We start from the raw sequence: 17,340 nt of genomic DNA, 5'->3' as shown, positions 1-17,340 counted from the left end.
GTGGAAGATACCGTGCATCCTCTTATCTAGGAGCTGTTCACGAAAGTTTTTCTCTTGTGCTTTCTTAATCCGGGCTTTCAGGAGTAAGTACTCGAGATAGATGAAATTTGACATTTTGCTCACCCCTAATACTGAAGTTAATTCCGAGTGTTTCAGCAACCTTCTCCGCTGCTTTATACAGAAACGCTCGTTTGCACCCTTCTGCGTGCTTCCTGACCATTTTAAAAAAGAGTCTCTTCCATTTTCGACTCTATGTGCTGTACCCAGAATAATCCTGTTGTGAAGACTTTCAAGATTCAATATTTCGCGACCACCTTGACGGCATGAGATGTAAAGTCGCGAAACAGAAGACTTAACATGCATTCTTTTGTTCGTGTTCATAACCTTTCATGTCCCGATATCAAGGGATCAGAGTTCGTTCTTCATCCATGGAACCACTCCAAATGAATAGAGTACTACCGGGACGGCAAGCATGTTTGTTGCAGATACTTTGTTCCTCGTCGACAGTTCGGAAGACCAAATCTGCTAGATAAGACGGTTGTATCTGCTTTGGAACGTATCCTTTATGGATGTCACATCCTGAATATGGCTCTGTGGCACGCCTAGGTACGTCTAAGTCTCTCCAGCACAAAGGTGTCGTATACCGCTTCTATCGACAAGCTCAGGGTCTTCAGGGATGCCATTAAGTTTTCCTCACTTCCAATAAACCTTGACACATTTGTCTAACCCGAATTCACCTCCTATTCCCTTAGTATATCGTTCGACAATCCTAGAGCTAGATGTAGTTGCTCTTTGTTTTTAACATAGATCTTAAGATCCCCCATGTAAAATACATGAGTGACCATGTACTTTCGATCTGCAGGTTTGTCGCAAAAGTACCCGTCGGAATTGCAAAGTGCTAGAGACTGTGGCAATAATGTGAGGCAAAAGAGGAGTGGGCTCATGGTATCGCCTTGAAAGATACCTCTCTGAAAGGTGACCTTGTTAGTTACCACACGACTTTTTCGAGATGAGATAGTAAATTTGGTTTTCCAAAGCGGCATTATTATCTGTATGCACCTCGCGATTCCTGGATGAACCTTCAAGCTTTCCAAAAGACAGATGATAAGTCTATAGGAGGTTGAATCGAACGCTTTCCGATAATCAATCCAGGCCATCGATGGGTCACGCTAGTAGGAAAGCTGTGAATATCTTATACAGTGTGTTCAGACAAGTGATTGGCCTGTAATTCTTTGGGTCAGCTAAGTTGCCTATTTTTGGCAGGAGTATTGTGCGCCCTTTCACCAACCACTCGGGAATTGGCTCTTCCGACTTTAAATATTATGTAAAAGTACGGGCCAAATGCTGATGGTTTGAAGGAAAGTTCTTCGACCAGAAGGTCCTGATACCATCTGGTCCCGGAGCGGAATAATTCTTTAGCCCTCCTAATACTTTTTTCACCTCTTCGATAGAGTTGGTTGGGCATTCCTCACTAGGTAGTATGAGGGAATCACACAGCTCCTTGAAGCTATTTATGTTCTTTGAGTCTTTGTGCAGTCTATGCTGAAATTCGTAGACTTCTCTCCAAAATACTTCGACCTCCTCTGGTTTGGGCGGTTGGTCGACAGTAACTGGAGGGTCTTGGCAGAGTCGAGAGAAATTATTGATTTTCTCTGACCCATCTCTCTCTCCGCTCTAGACTTCTGTTAGCGTCAAATAGTATCCGTATTCTCTCGACAATATGCTGCCTGATGGCGAACTTTCCAACCTTAGCGGTAAAATTCCTGCCATATGCGATGTAGTCAATCACAAACTGAATGCATAACGCGTACTGTCTTGCCCAGCCTATCTATATGGCGAGTTGATGCAGTCGTCTTTTGGTGTTACGATAAACCGTTGGTTTTCTTTTACGGTTCGTATGGGCCAATGCTCTCGCTGAATTATACACACAACGATTGATAGTCAAGAGGTCGGATTCTTCGGAAAGGGGTTTGTCCATCCTTTTAGAGCCCCGCATGCAAGGATAAGGCTGCGTACTCTGAGAAGTCGCCCGGTATCATTCAGCTTTTAGCACGGTTTTCACACCTCCGGTTGGGAGCTAATTCCTTCGGGACCACCTTTGGACAATTGCTCGCGACTGCTCATTCATTTTTGTAACTATATTCAGCAGAAACCCTTGGTACAGAGCCGCCTGTATGTGTTTATTCGGGCAGGTGAAAATGCTGCATTAACAGGTCGATGCCCGATGAGTCGAAACCATTAATGAAGTCATTCAGTGCAGAACTTTTTGTTTCTTTTTTTATGGTAGCAAAGTAAGAAAATGTGTTCAAAATTTTGGTCTGATATCCTCTTACTGGCACCATTTCCTTAATTAGAATTTCTCTTCGCTGTCTAACTGGAGCCAATGACGGTGAGTTTTGGCTAAATCCAAATGCAAGTTGGACTCATATATGGCTTCTGTTTCTCCTCTCGTTGTAATAGGTGCAGATAAACTGACTTCCGCAGTCTTTATCACACATCCTGGGGGTAGCTGAACGAGGCCTTTGTCAGAAAATTGTACGATGTCCTCCGACCAACTATGCCATATTATTTTCGCTGGAATCTGTATGGTTAGGGAATAAAGCCATCCACCTCAGGTCTTCAGTTCTGCCCAGTAAGGCTGAATCTGATAAATTATCCTGATGTTGCAGGTCTGCAGGGCTTTAACTGTTGGATTATAGAGAATCTGTACTTCACACGAATTATGCCTTGACGTCTCATACACGGGTAGGTTATTTTGAAAGAGAACAATTCCTAACATCTTTTTACATGATATACAATTTTCTTCCTTGGCTAAGAGATAGGTTCTTCGCGAATCTTCCACCATAATGTAAGAGAAGTATGAATATACTGCTGCACATCCTGCAGCTTGGTTGTATGACAGACACATCGTGCATTTAGTGAACCGCATATTCGGTTTTCTCCATTAGAGGAATGTCTAAAATTATTTTCCGCTTATCTTTCTCGCAGATGATAATTGTAGTTGTTTTGATGTCAACAACAAAGGATGCATTTACCCTTTCCTTGCGGCGTGGATTACATCTAATTGTTTATCTGCAGAGTGCATATATGGTCGATTTGGCTTCAAGGGCTGGCATGAACTTATGGAAAACTTCGATGTGTTTCGGATCTGATATACGGCTTGCAAGTCTACCTTTCACATTAGCTGGGTGATTTGGCTCTTATAATATCACACCACTGCAGTGTGGATTAGTGTTTGATTATGGATTTCATCTAACTGGGTACGGACCACCTGCGTTTGTTGTCCCATGAGATGTGAGATGTTGGCCTGAACTCGATTTAGCTCACGGACTTTCAGCTGACTTTGCTCTCCATCCTCATATGTTAACGGTCCGCCTATAGATCCAGCTATGATGCCGATAAAACCCAACAGTGGAGTGGTTCTGCGAAGCCTGATTCTTCGAAGTACCTTTGCTGGAGTGGAATATTCCGTTTTTCTGAACAACTGTTTCTTTTCTGTCTCCAGTTCCGCTTGTAGTCTCTCAGCGTTAGATATTTTTTCATGCAATTTATAGACCTTGACTGCACGGTCACAGTCCTCTTCATAGCCTGGAGGACATAGTTCCTGACGAGTTCTCAGCCTATTCTTATAAGATTCCAGGAAACCCGACATTTTTGATATGTCAATTTACGTGACATCTCTCCAGGTACTTGTAGCTCTTTTCATTGTCCCTTGAAACTCGTCATATATTCTGCTGCTAGTCCGCAATAGGGTGATCTGATGGGCTGATCCATTCGGTTCCTGCCCACAACAGCCGGACGGTTCTAATTCTGAGACCAGCGGAAAAGAGGTGGGTGTTCTGGCTACACGACCGAAAACCATTTCGTATGGCGTGAAATTAGTCGCCTCGTGTACGGAAGTATTGTAAGCGAACATGGCGAATGGTAGCAATCGATCCCAATAGTCATAGCCGCTAGCATATTGCTTTATGTAGTCCGTTAGCACACGACAACTCCTTTCGAGCGTTCCATTAGTTTGCGGACGATAGCCTTAGGTGGTTAACTGTTTGACATTAAAAATCCTCTCCAGTTTTTTCATTAGAGTACTAATAAAACTTCCATCTGTATCAGTGAGAATACACCTAGGCGCTCCATACTGTGAAAATAGGGTCATTACGACTGCATGTGCAATTGTACGGGTTTTTAGATTTAGTATAGAAACGGCAATCATTGCTGAAGTTGTCTTGAATAGTATATTAAGTATTTGCCGATTTCCATTAGGTATAGTAGACAGTTTTCCAACTATATCTAAGGAGACCTTCTCAAAAGGTTCCGTTGGCGTATCGGTAATTAGTATTCGTTCTCGGGTACGAGCTCGCACGAGTTTCCGTTCTAGGCAACTTTTACAGTCTCGAATAAACTCCGTAATCTCGTCCCGCAACCCAGGCCAAGTATATCTTTCTCCGATACGTCGGTAAGTTTTTGTGATTCCTTTGTGACCTCCGATTAAACTATTATGGTATTCGGCAATTATTCTAGGTCTTAGGGATGGGGGAGGAACTTCTATCTTTCTGTAGCAAAGAGTGACAGTTATATCATCACACCGGAATATTCCTGCTAGTCATCGTCATGTTGTCTCTTTACAACTATTGAAAAGGTTTTGTAACGACCGTGAGGAATAATTAAGGCCTGGCCCTTCTTTGGCTGTCATTCCCAGAGGTTTTGAAAATCAAGATGCTCTGTAGCCACTAGGAGCTTAGCGATAGGGTTTGTTGATTTAAAATCCTCAGAAATAAATTGGGCGTAGTTATGCATTCTGAACATGAAGGGCTCTGCCCATTGATGGGCGATCTCTAGCTTATCCGTACAGTTGGCCATTGACTTTATTTTCACATGTTCCATAGGTTCAGGAGAGGATGGGGGGGGGGTTGAAGAATCGATAAAGGGCATTCGGAAATCTATCTGCGAACTAGAGAAAGTATGGGATACCGTTTTGACTTCTGTCATCTTGTCGAACTCTTATAAGCGTCGCGGTTGAATTTTTGGCTTTCTTGCAGTTCTGAGCTCATTTATTCCTTCCGAGCTGAATCCAGGGAGAATCCATATGGTCTGGAAGACCTTTAAAACGCATCTTACTTTTTCTACTTCCTTCCATTGACTTGTCATGTTGTTCGCATGATTCTGGTTCTGTATTTCTTGGTTCGTGTCTATATTGGGAGAAGCCCGGCAAGTTACTTACATTTCCTTGATTAGCTCCTGAGGAAACTGCTTTTTCATTTTTTTTTTTCAAAAATGGGTCGAGGGCTTCTAGCTTCTTTAGGAGTTCTTCGTCTGCTTCGCCTTCTGAGCCATATGTGAATTCTTGACGGTAATCTTTCTTCGTGCCTTCATGATGCCAATCTAGGGTCAAGTTCGTTAGATTTGCGGGATTTATTACGCGTTCCTTTAGGGACTCATCAAACTTCACAATGGATTTTTGTAGGCATGACGGCTACGGCTACTTCATCGTGTCCGTGTTTGCTGCCGATTTGGGAGGAATGGCGATAGGCTTCTTTAGAATAGATACTCTTGGTACCTCCTGAATTTCCTTAGAATTTATTTCCGCCTGTTGCGTTTTCCTTGAGTTAACAACCTTTTGGGAAGCGGTTGATGGTTTTAGAAACGGTTTGAGGGTAGGCTTGAAATTTTTGTAGATGCTATTCAAGCCTCTTTTTCATCGTTCGTTTCCCGTTGGGTTTTTGCAGAACGTATTACGAGTAAGACCTTTGTTTTTCTCATTCGGTTTGAAATTTTCATAACTCGCTCGATATGTTCCATTGCGTGGAATTTATTTTCTAGTTTTGGAACTGGATTCTCTGAATATTTTAAATTAGCTGAATCGCCAGAGTCAGTTATGTCCGAAAAACCTGTTGAATCCGACTCTTCGCCTTCAGAGACGAGGTTACCTTATAGGGCTTCGTTACTCTTATTTAACTTTCCGTATCTGTACTTAAATTTCTATGAATACTCTCTGAGTTTGAATCGCCACCTTAGTAGTCTGAATCCGGGATTGTAACTGTAGGTCGTCCAATGAACAGGTTCGAAATCGCATGCTAGGTTGAATTCCTTACCATCAAATATGGATGATAGTTTTTTGTTGTGTAGAATATGGCGAGGCACTCTTTTTCGACTTTCGGGTGCTACTGCTTAGTTCTTGACATTAATTTGAAAAAATAGAAAATGGACATGTCAAGGCCATCCTTTTCCTGGGATAGTGTTGGTCCTACTGCGAACTCTGAAGGGTCTGTCGCAAGCTTGAAAATTTTAGTATAATCCGGGTACTGCAACAAGGGTTCCTTGCGCAAGTATTCACGAAGCTTGCAAAAACTTTTGTTGATCAGGTCCCCAAACCCATACATTGTCTTTTTTTAAAAAGTCGGCTAAAGGTTTCGCCTTTTTTGCGTAGTCTTTTATGAATCTCATGTAATAACCTGAAAGCCCTAGAAATTGTCGCACTGCTTTCTCAGTTTTAGACCGGGGAAAATTCCTAATTGCTACTACTTTGGTGGAATTTGGTTTGACACTGTCTTGGCCTATATTATGACCTAAGTACATCACTTTTACCCTCAAGAAGTCGCATTTATCCGGCTGAAGTTTTAAGGTTGCTTTTCGCAGCCAATTAAAAAGGCTCCTGATTCTTTTATCATGATCTTCAAGGTTTCGCGAATAAACAATGCTATCTAAATAAACGAAAGCTTCGACATCTAGCATTTCCATCAGCACGTCGTTTAGGAGGCGCTGAAAGCTGGGATGGGTATTTTAAATCCCCTTTAGCATGCGCAGATATTCATAGTGTCCCCTGATTGAGGAAAATGCGATTTTATGTCTGTCATCAGGGTGTGTTTTTATGTGGTGGAAACCGCTTGCTAAGTCGAAAATGCTAAAACAACGAGCATTTCCTAATCTATCTAAAATTGAACTAATATTGGGCAATGGATACGCACCCCTGATAATCTTTTCATTTAATGACCTGTAGTACCCAGTAATCTCGCTTACTAGTTGTTTTTGTACCTGATTTTTATCTTGTTTCATGGATTCGTATGCCGATCGATACGAATTTCGTTGTACTATCTTATAATTAGTTGTGGGTATTCGGTGTTGAATCAGATGGGTGCAGGATAATTTTTCACCATTTCAGCGAAAAACGTCTTCGTACTCGTCGGCCCATCGGAACACCATCTCTTGTTCACTCGGTAGCAGATGTGAAACATGTAATGTCCATTTCACTTTTGTCGCTCGCTTCGAATAAGAGTTTTCAGAATCCTATTGAAAATTTTCGGCCTCAGAATCGGAAAACCCCTTTACAGGAAATCTACAAAACAAGAAGAGAATAAGTTCTTGGGCTTTAATTCCGAAGTCGACGTCTTGTTCGGTGGTGTTCATGGCCATTGCATGGCAAACGCTATTTTCACTAGAGACTACGGCTTTACCTAAGTATAACGCTTTCGGCGTATCGATTCTAGATACATAGCTCTGTTTCAACTCGGGGTTGATCACGCTTGTAGGAACAGGTTGCCTCGCATTTGCTTCGATTCTCATAACACGATAGGGTGGCTTTAATTCCGGTCTCAGTTTCCTCCTGGCCTCTTGGGACTGCTTGTCGATAAACGGAATTGGCGTCACTGGATTTGAAACTGTCACGAGGGTGTTATGTTTGAAAGAGATCTGACCCTGCACTTGTCTAAGGTAATTTCTACCCTGGATTCCGTCAAGAGAAATTGGGAAATCGTCCTCAACCACATTTATAGGTATACTTAGAATATTTAGAGTAACTGTCGCAAAGGTTTTAACCGGGTGGTTCGTTATTCCTACAATAAGCACGTAGTCTTCTTCGTTAGGAATAATATCCTGGTATAGAACCTTAGATTTAATTAAATTGGTTCCAGATCCGGGATCTAATAAAAGGTTGCTTTTGGAGTCTGCGTTTCCGGGGTTATTATTTCGACTCCTGGAGAGTCTTCTGCTTGAGCTTCTGCTCAAAAGATCTTGATAGATTCTTCGGGCAGTTTACTGTTTTCAGGCGCTCGTGATGGGTTGGGCTCGCTGCCGCGTCAGAGCGACGACTTGAGAGGGAGTTTAAACAACCCTGCGGGCCTGGAGAGGCAGCTCTTGAGTAAGACTGTCTTCCCGCTGATTGTCCTTGATTACTCGACTGGCAGTTACCCTGTATTACCGCAGGAAGATATAGATACTGTTGCGCGGGATTTTGGTTGTAGATCATATTCGGCATTATAGCAGGATTAATGACCACGGGCAGTTCAGCACTTTTACCTTTTTTATGTCTATCTGCTTTTTCTATTGGTTTAGAATAGGGGCTAAGTGTCCTCCTTGCTTCGGGATATGTGATAAGAGGAAACATAAGTTTTCTTGGCGTATTTCTGTCTCTCTTCAACATGACTTGTATGTTCGACAGCTGCGCTGAGATCCTTAGGATTTCTCGTATGCACAAAAATGGACATTTCGTTTGGTAATCCTCTAATAAAAGCATCTAAAACCACGTCGGTTACAGGCTTCATCATGATAGCGCTTTCTAATATATGTTGATGCGAGATGATGTCAGCGACTTCTCGGTACGTTGCAGTAAAATTTTCTTCTAAAGAGTGCTTTGCACCACTTAGAAGACCTTGAGTGCGATCATGATAATTACTGACCGATTCCTTTTGCGTCGTCCTCAAATTGACAATTGCCTCAAAATACCACTGGTATTTTTTGAGGGTGCAGAACGTTTTTTTAAATGTGTTGCTAACTCACTTACATTTGATTAAGCCGTTTATTGCTTATGCTTTCTCGTGCAGGACCCTTAAGTTTACTTAACACGGCATAATTAAACCCAGTTCTGTTGCGTTGGTCCCGTCGAATTGTGGTATGTGGTATGTATTCTGTTGCAGAGTTATACACAGTAGAATGGAATTCATGGCTTCACTTGCATCCAGTTTTAATAGGAGTATAGGTGCAGCAGTATTTGGTTGAAAACCCGTTCTGTTCGTTGCACTATCTAGTACAATTCTGTTCTCCAAGTCTCCCTGATGGAATTGGTTAAATACGAAATAAAAGAAATGTTCTCACATCAGATATAAATTCTGATCACTCATTTTTATTCTTCGACTAAATTTTGCATTGACTCGCACATCACCGCTTCGGCGTCAGATGCAGCCTCAGAATCTAAATCTATTAAATCTATTCCAGTTTCTTCTTTCAGTTTTTGTTTTTCAGCTTGGTGAATTTTCTTTTGAAACTTGTTAATGTTTGCGTCAAAAAGGGTACTAAAATCGTCCCAGTTCGTAATTTCGTTAAACTCTTTTTCATCTCTTTCGGCAGGGGGATTTACGAACATAATATTCATAGCAACGGTGCTTATACTGTCGCTAGGAAACACTTCACTAGTGACGTCATGCATAATCAACTTATTTTTCAAAAAGTTTTCCACCGATGAGAGAAATAAAGCTTTGACCTTTCTCACACGAAACGCCTTACCTAAAAGTTTCTTTAATCTCTTAATCACAGGAGGGGGCATAGGTGACATTTTGGAAAGCCGTATTTCGTAAAATTCAACTCAAAAACAACAAACATTCAAACTCACTTTCTTTTGTACAATTTTATACGCTAGAAATAGTTTGGTCCAGTAGCATACTTTATTAGCTGCATGACGTAAACTTTTGAAGATAATGAAATTATCATATTTTACTGTTTTAGCTGCTTGAAATTCTCTTTTATTTCGAGAGTATTCAATTGTATTAGACTTTCTACTTTAAAATAAAATATTCAATTTAGAATATTTGAGAACGATTACTCAATTAGCATACATTATTAGCTGCATGACGATCAGTTTAAAATGGTTTAATTATCATAATTTTTAGCCGCTTGAAGCCATGTTTCTCAAATATTATAAAAAGCGATAATTTATTTTCCTACGGTACAATTTTGTACGATCGAAATAGTTTAATCAATTAGCATACTTTTATCAGCTGCATGAAATAAACTATTGAAGAGAAATCAATTAGCATTTTTTTTATCTTCTAGAAAAGACTGTTTTATTTCGAGGGTATTCAATTGTATCACACTTCCTACTTTAAAATAAAATATTCAATTTAGAATATTTGAGAACGATCATTCAATTAGCATACATTATTAGCTGCATGACGATCAGTTTAAAATGGTTTAATTATCATACTTTTTAGCCGCTTGAATCCAGGTTTCTCAAATATTATAAAAAGCGATAATTTGTTTTCCTACGGTACAATTTTGTACGATCGAAATAGTTTAGTCAATTAGCAAACTTTTATTAGCTACATGAAATAAACTATTGAAGAGAAATCAATTAGCATTTTTTTCAGCTGCCATAAATTCTCTTTTATTTCGAGAATATTAAATTGTATTACACTTCCTACTTTAAAATAGAATATGCAATTTAGAACATTTGAGAACGATCAATCAGTTAGCATACTTTATTAACTGCATGACGATCAATTTAAAATGCTTCAATTCGCATACTTTTTAGCTGCTTGAATCCATGTTTCTTAATTATTATAAAAAGCGATCATTTATTTTCCTGCGGTACTATTTTGCACGATCGAAATATTACAATCAATTAGCATACTTTTATTGGCTGCAGGACATAAACTTTTGAAGAGAAATAAATTAACACATTTTTTAGCTGCTTGAAATTCCCTTTTGTTTCGAGAGTACTAAATTTTCGCTTCCACCATCAGCTTGTTAAATACCAAAAAGAATTAATTAAATAATTTAGTTTAATGTCGTAGGCTTTCCAGCTGCCCAGCTTTCATTAGACATTTTTAAATGAAGGCTGCTTTAAATTCTATGTGATGTCGTCGTTCCTCTAGTTCCCATCCGGGGTTATTGTTTGCTTTCATTCTTTATTATTCATTAAAAGAAATTATTCTAATATTAATTGCTCACGATGTCAGGAAGAGATATATTTAGGAGAAATTAAAGCAATTAATATTTCATTGATCTTATTTTTAATAGCAAAATAATTTATTTACCGTAAACTTTTGTTCAATAATTTTTCACAAGGTATAGTTATAAAATTCCCCACTAGGAACTTTTTGTTTTATTTCCTACCACTGTTGCAGGCCAGAAGAGAGAGAGAGAGAGGCAGCTGTCTCTGTTTCACTCCTTCAAAGCGGACACTCAATTTTGTTTAGCACGTCGAATTTTATTTCATTCCACACTAGTCCAACTCAAGTAACCGGAACTCTCCGTCCGCATGCACTCAGGTATCGCTTATTTAGTTTGGTCAAAACTGGCCTGGCAGCTACAATGCGTACCAGATCTGTTTTGATAAACTAAAGTTTTACTCCTTTGGCACTTGACACTCTCCGTCCACTATAGCACGTTTTCGGGCTAAAAGAATTGGAAAAAAAACACTTTCAATCAATCCGGCAGGGGTTTGCTAAAATGTAGTGTCCGAACTACTTCCCCTCGCCCAACAAATTGCGTTTTTGGATGATCTGTTACGTGCCTCGTGGATGCGCCAAAAATAACTGTTGGTGGGGAATAATGCGGAGTAAGGATATAGAAACCGAAAGAATTCCAAGGAATAATTCTCGTTCATTGACATGCCTGCATGGTGAGCAATTTTATTGCTGATAATCCAGTACATTAGCCTCTGACTATTCCTTCGATGGTATTGCGAAAGAAAATTGGTCCCTCCATTAAAAAGAATTCCTGATTGCATTCTAGAGATCTCACAATCGGAAGCTTTTAAAGTTTGCGAAATTTTGTATCTGGGTGGTGTTCTGTGCCATTACATATGAGCCCTTAGCCTTTGGTCAGATCCACATGCGTGGGTTTGTTGACATGTGTCAGCAGCTGAGGTACAGATATGTGTTTTTTGGATTCATAAGTAGGGAGGGACGGAAGGGGGCAAGAGGAATTGCGTTTGCTGCCTTCCATGGTGCATCGCCTCACTCATCACAGTATTTCCGTTATGATATGCCTTAACGGCATAATGAGATCAATAGAGGACAGTCTTCTGAGGTGTTCACTACTTTTTTTTTTAGTTTTTAACCGTATGTATAAACGCGTGGGAGGAAATATATATAAAGCGGTGTTTATCAGTTTGTCAAATTCAAAGCATCAAAATGACATGAGTAACAAAATGTAGAGCAGTGAAACTTATTTAGCATGAATAATACAAGAACTTCAATCAAATTTGCGTTTTCAAAAGTCAACAAAATAATAATAAACGACTGTTTTTTAAAGCTGAATTTTCAAGCAATTTAACGGTGTTTATTGGGTCACATTAAGACATTAAACAGTGTTTATTGGATCGGCGAGATAATGAGATTTTGTTTAATGGTATTGGTAGAGGACATCCTGTCACTAGTTTTATATTCTGAACAGGACTTCAGTTTTCCAATTCTAAAACTAATTAGGATATTAGGTAACCAGCAAAAATCGACAGACCACTATTCCAAAAAACCGTGAATACGCTGATATATGGAGAATCCTTATTGTCATTCTCCCAGAACAACACATGTCATAAAATCTTCAGAGAAGACTATAAATATTTGCATCAAGTTACTGGAGCGTTTTAAGCAAATAATAACTGCCGGCAACATGCGACCTGCTAAACTCCCTTACGTATCTAATCCATATTTTATAATGATGGGTTCTACGAAGAATAGGCTATCTTTTTTTATCGTTAAGAAGAAGCCTAGATTAATTTTGTATGAAATTTTGTAAACGCGTAGAGGCGTTAAAAGAAATAACATTCTTTCAAAATTTCTTATTTTAAAAGTTATTGGAGACTAAATTACATTATAAGCTGTAATACAAATTACTGTAGTTTTCAGTTCGTTGGAAATGTATCATAAAATAATAGGTTGTTTATTCCTCCTGAAAACTTAGCTGAATGAAGACAGGCAATAAGGTTATGGCTTTAAAAAATCTAACATCCTATTCCTAATATTACACATTGAGAACGACCTTGGATATATAATTTTTAAAATAATTATATTATCAAATGCGCGGACAAATCGGCTTATCGATCTTCATAGAACGCGACCTGCCCGGTAATAATCGTAGAATAGAGAAAAATTAATATTTTCAGATTTCAGCGCAAAATTGAAGATTATTCTATTATTTTGAATGAGCGATTTTTCCATCTGTCTAAAATTCCACCATAAAAAAAGATACCTCCGAAACTTATTCATTCCTGTTTCCATAGCGACCGCTACACGGTTTTCTATTCTCCCAAAGAAAACGTGTCACAAAATATGTGTAATAAGTTGTTTCAATTCCTTCATGCGAAATATAAGTTCTGAAATTTTAATTATAACTAATTCAACTCTGCCTCTCTATAGTTAAAATGATTTAAATTCACACATTTGAATATATTTCTTGAGTGCATTTTTTTAAACGTCTGAATAAATTATTAAAATATAAATAAAAATAAATTTGAATATTTTTCGAATTTATAAGTTAAGATTTAATATTGAAAAATAGGTTAAGTAAATGCTATCGTTAAATTTTACTAAGTCGATTGAGAGGAATAGGATTTGCACTTTTTCTGTTCTCGTTGGGGGATTTTTAGACGGAGGAAAAATCGCGTATTCATAAGAATACAAATTCTGAATTTTTCTGAATTCAACGCTTATTAACGGGTGCAAAACACCCTTACATACCTAATTCGCATTCTATAATGATGGGTTCTACGAAGAATACTCTATTTTTTCGTTACCGTTAAGAATAAGGCTAATTTCATTTTATATGAAATTTAGTAATCGCGTAGTAGTCTTAAAAGAAATAAAAATCTTTCAATATTTCTTATCTTGAAAGTTATTGGAGGCTAAATTATATTATAAACTGCAATACAAAATACTGTAGTTTTTAATTTGTAGGAAATGTTTCGAAAAATAATCGGTTATTTATTCCTCCTGAAAACTTAGCTGAACTGAGTTAGCCAAATTGTTCACGGCAACGAAAATATAGCCCATGCTTCGTATAACTTTTCGATAACATCCTACATAAACTAATTGAATAATGAGTACAAAAACATTTTAAAAGACAGCCCATGAGTTTATGGCTTTGAAAAATCAAACATTCTATTACTAATGGTACACTTTGCGAACGACCTTAAATACATAATTTAAAAAATAATTATATTATCAAATGCGCGGGACAAATCGGCTGATCGTTGTCCATACAAATCCCGAATCAGCTGACACTTGGGAATTCCGAATATCTTTTCCTTACCGTTAAGAGTAAGGCTAGCTTCATATTTTATGAAATTTAGTAAACGCGTGGAAGTGTTAAAAGAAATGAGAATCTCTCAAAATGTCTTCGTTTGAAAGTTATTGGAGACTAAATTACATTACAATCTGTAATACAAAATACTGTAGTTTCTAATTCGTAGGAAATTTTTCGATAAATAAAAGGTTATTCCTCCATGCTTCGTAGAACTTATTGATAACAACTTACGTAAACTAACTGAATAATAGGTATAAAATCATTTTAGGAAAAAGCCAATGAGTTTATGGCTTGAAAAAATCGAACATCTTATTACTAATAGTACATTTTGCAAACGACCTTGAATATATAATATTAAAAATAATTATATTATCAAATGCGCAAGACGAATCGGATGATCGTTTTCCATAGAAACCACGAATCAGCTGACGTTTGGAAAGCCAAATTGATATTCTCCAAGGTCAAGAAATGCCATGCGATAGACCAAGAAGCTGATAACGATTCGCATTAAGTGAATATAGTGTTTTTCTTCATTAAAGTCTGCCAGCGACGGGCGACCTGCTAAACACCCTTACGTATCTAATTCGCATTTTATAACGGTAGGCTCTACGAAGAATAGACCAGGTGCGGAAAATTGTTGTCATTTGCTACTGTCACGTGTTGTCTGGTGCTGTCACTGCAAAATGATGCACATGTGACACTCAAAATATAACATAATGCATCGCGAAAGTTGTGCAGAGTTAAAAGAAATAATAATATTTCAAAATATCTTCGTTTGAAAGTTATTGTAGACTAAATTACGTTACAATCTGTAATACTAAATACTGCAGTTTTTAATTCGTAGGAAATGTTTCGAAAATAATAGGTTATTTATTCCTTCCGACAACTTAACTAAATGAACTTAGCCAAATTCTTAACAGCAATGAAAAGATAGATAGTGGAACCCATCGATAGCAACCTACATAAACTAACTGAGTAATAGCTATAAAAACATTTTAGAAGACAGCCAATAAGCTTATGGTTTTAAAAAGCGAAGGTTCTATTACTAATATTTCATTTTGCGAGCTACCTTGAATATATAATTTAAAAAATGAGAATATTATGAAATGGGCGAGACAAATCGGCTGATCGTTGTCCATAGAAACCATTCGCTAGCGATAGTGGAGATCAACGACGAATCCTTTTCTAACCAGAAAAAAGAAGGTAGAATACAGGTGTAATGGTAAAATCAATCATTTTTGGAACACCTCCTGACGTCACCTAAAATTATGATAGCATCTCTGCGATGATTTTCGGGCTAGGGTCAGTTGTAAGGTTGGCAGCAATGGTTGGCGTTACTAGGTGGCAGAATTCGAATTCTCTCGCTGTAAATTCTAAGTGGAAACATCGAATCTAAGAATTCCTTGGACGTCTCTTTGGCAAAAAAAGTACTTCGGTGTTCAGACGAGGTTGGTAAATTCCACAAAAATTGTACAAAAAAAGAGAAAACAAACGAATCAGCTAAACATTAAAATAAATAAGATCTAGAAACAAACCATGAAGCATCTGGTGGTTCCCGAAGTGCCAATTTAATATAAACCAGACCAGATAATTATTGTGTTTTTTATTGTGGGTGATTTTATATCTTTACGATTTAGTACAATCCATCAATAAAATTTGTAAGTCAGCAATAAGTGTGAAGGGTGTAGAGGGTATCGGTTCAATCGAGATTAGCTAAGGGGATGAACTTGGATTCAAGTAGCCTGGATTTCAAATTTTACGTGATTCGGAGACTTTACGCGATTTAAATGGTTTCTATTTTGCAGAACAGTAGGGGCAGTCGACGACAGTTACACCTATTTCTGCGCAGTGATAGCAGAAGTGTCCCAGAGGTATGTTGTATCCAACGTAATCATGAAACGGACTTAGACAGTCCCAACAGCCTTCCCTCTTCATATATGGCCTTTAGATGGTGTCTGGATTCACGGCTGAAGGTTTGTCAATTTTTATGTCCAGGAGTGATGGTAGGGATTTCTTTTTCTCTGGGTCTTGACTGTTAGAACTCTGCGGTCTTCTTGTTAGTACCTCCTCGGAGTGGAACCGAAAGGGGTGATTTGTGTTCGGACGGGGAGGGGGGGGGGTTCTGAGTCTGAACCTCTCCTATTTTTAGGTTTTCGTTTTGCGTGTTCTTCTCTCAAATTCGCTCATTGTAGTGGAGAGTTTTGGGAGGTAGTATTATCTACTCGGGACCTTATGAAGTTTCTTTTTAAGATCGGATTTTCAGTAGTAAGATACAAGTTCGATATGTTCTCTTGATTTTCAGTGGTTCATTCTATAGGTAGCGGAACGACTGGATCCTGGATCCAGTCTGGACTTCAACCTACCTGGACTTGAACACTCATAGTACAATATTGAGTAGGGATTTGTGTAGATGCGTCTGCTCTAGGCACTACCCGAGGGGCTGGATCTGTAGTGTGCTAGGAGTTCTTCCTCCGTTGTGGCTACTCTATGGGTGGGTTGAACGCATTGGGTTTCCCATAGCCCCTCCTTGACTTAGATGGCTTCTTTGAAGGCTGGCAACATACCACGTTACTTCTCGGAGAGTTTATAAAGAATACCCATATAGGGTTTGACGTATTCCCAACCAGGTTCGGACTTCAGAAACTCTCTATCTTGCTTCGTCAGCGGTGTTTGATCAGGTTCTGGGAATTTCTCTTTCGCTAATTTTTCTTTAAGTTGCGCAATTCTTCCATTCTTTTCAGCTATAGTGGTCATTAGTTTTGCGATAAACTCATCACGCTCCTGGACTATCTATCTTTTCGACATAGCGGACAGGCTCTTCGGAAAAACATCGGGAATTGGGCGATATAGCTAGTGTACGAGGGTAGTTCAATAAGTCCTTAGAATGAAGTATAAAAACAATCTTTTTTGGGTAAATTTTTTTTTATTTTTCAACATAATCTCCTTGGAGCTCTATACACTTGGTCAATCGCTTTTCAAGTTTTTTTAATCATTCAGAAAAGTGCTTTTTCGGAAGTTCCTCAAAATAAGCACTTACGGAGGCAATGACGTCTTCGTTGTCTGGAAATCTCTGTCCACCGAGCCATTTTTTCAAGTTTGGAAATAAGA

Source organism: Belonocnema kinseyi, chromosome 10 (genome assembly GCF_010883055.1).
Source record: "Belonocnema kinseyi isolate 2016_QV_RU_SX_M_011 chromosome 10, B_treatae_v1, whole genome shotgun sequence".
NCBI classification, from domain to species: domain Eukaryota; kingdom Metazoa; phylum Arthropoda; class Insecta; order Hymenoptera; family Cynipidae; genus Belonocnema; species Belonocnema kinseyi.
This window is presented reverse-complemented; position numbering follows the sequence as displayed.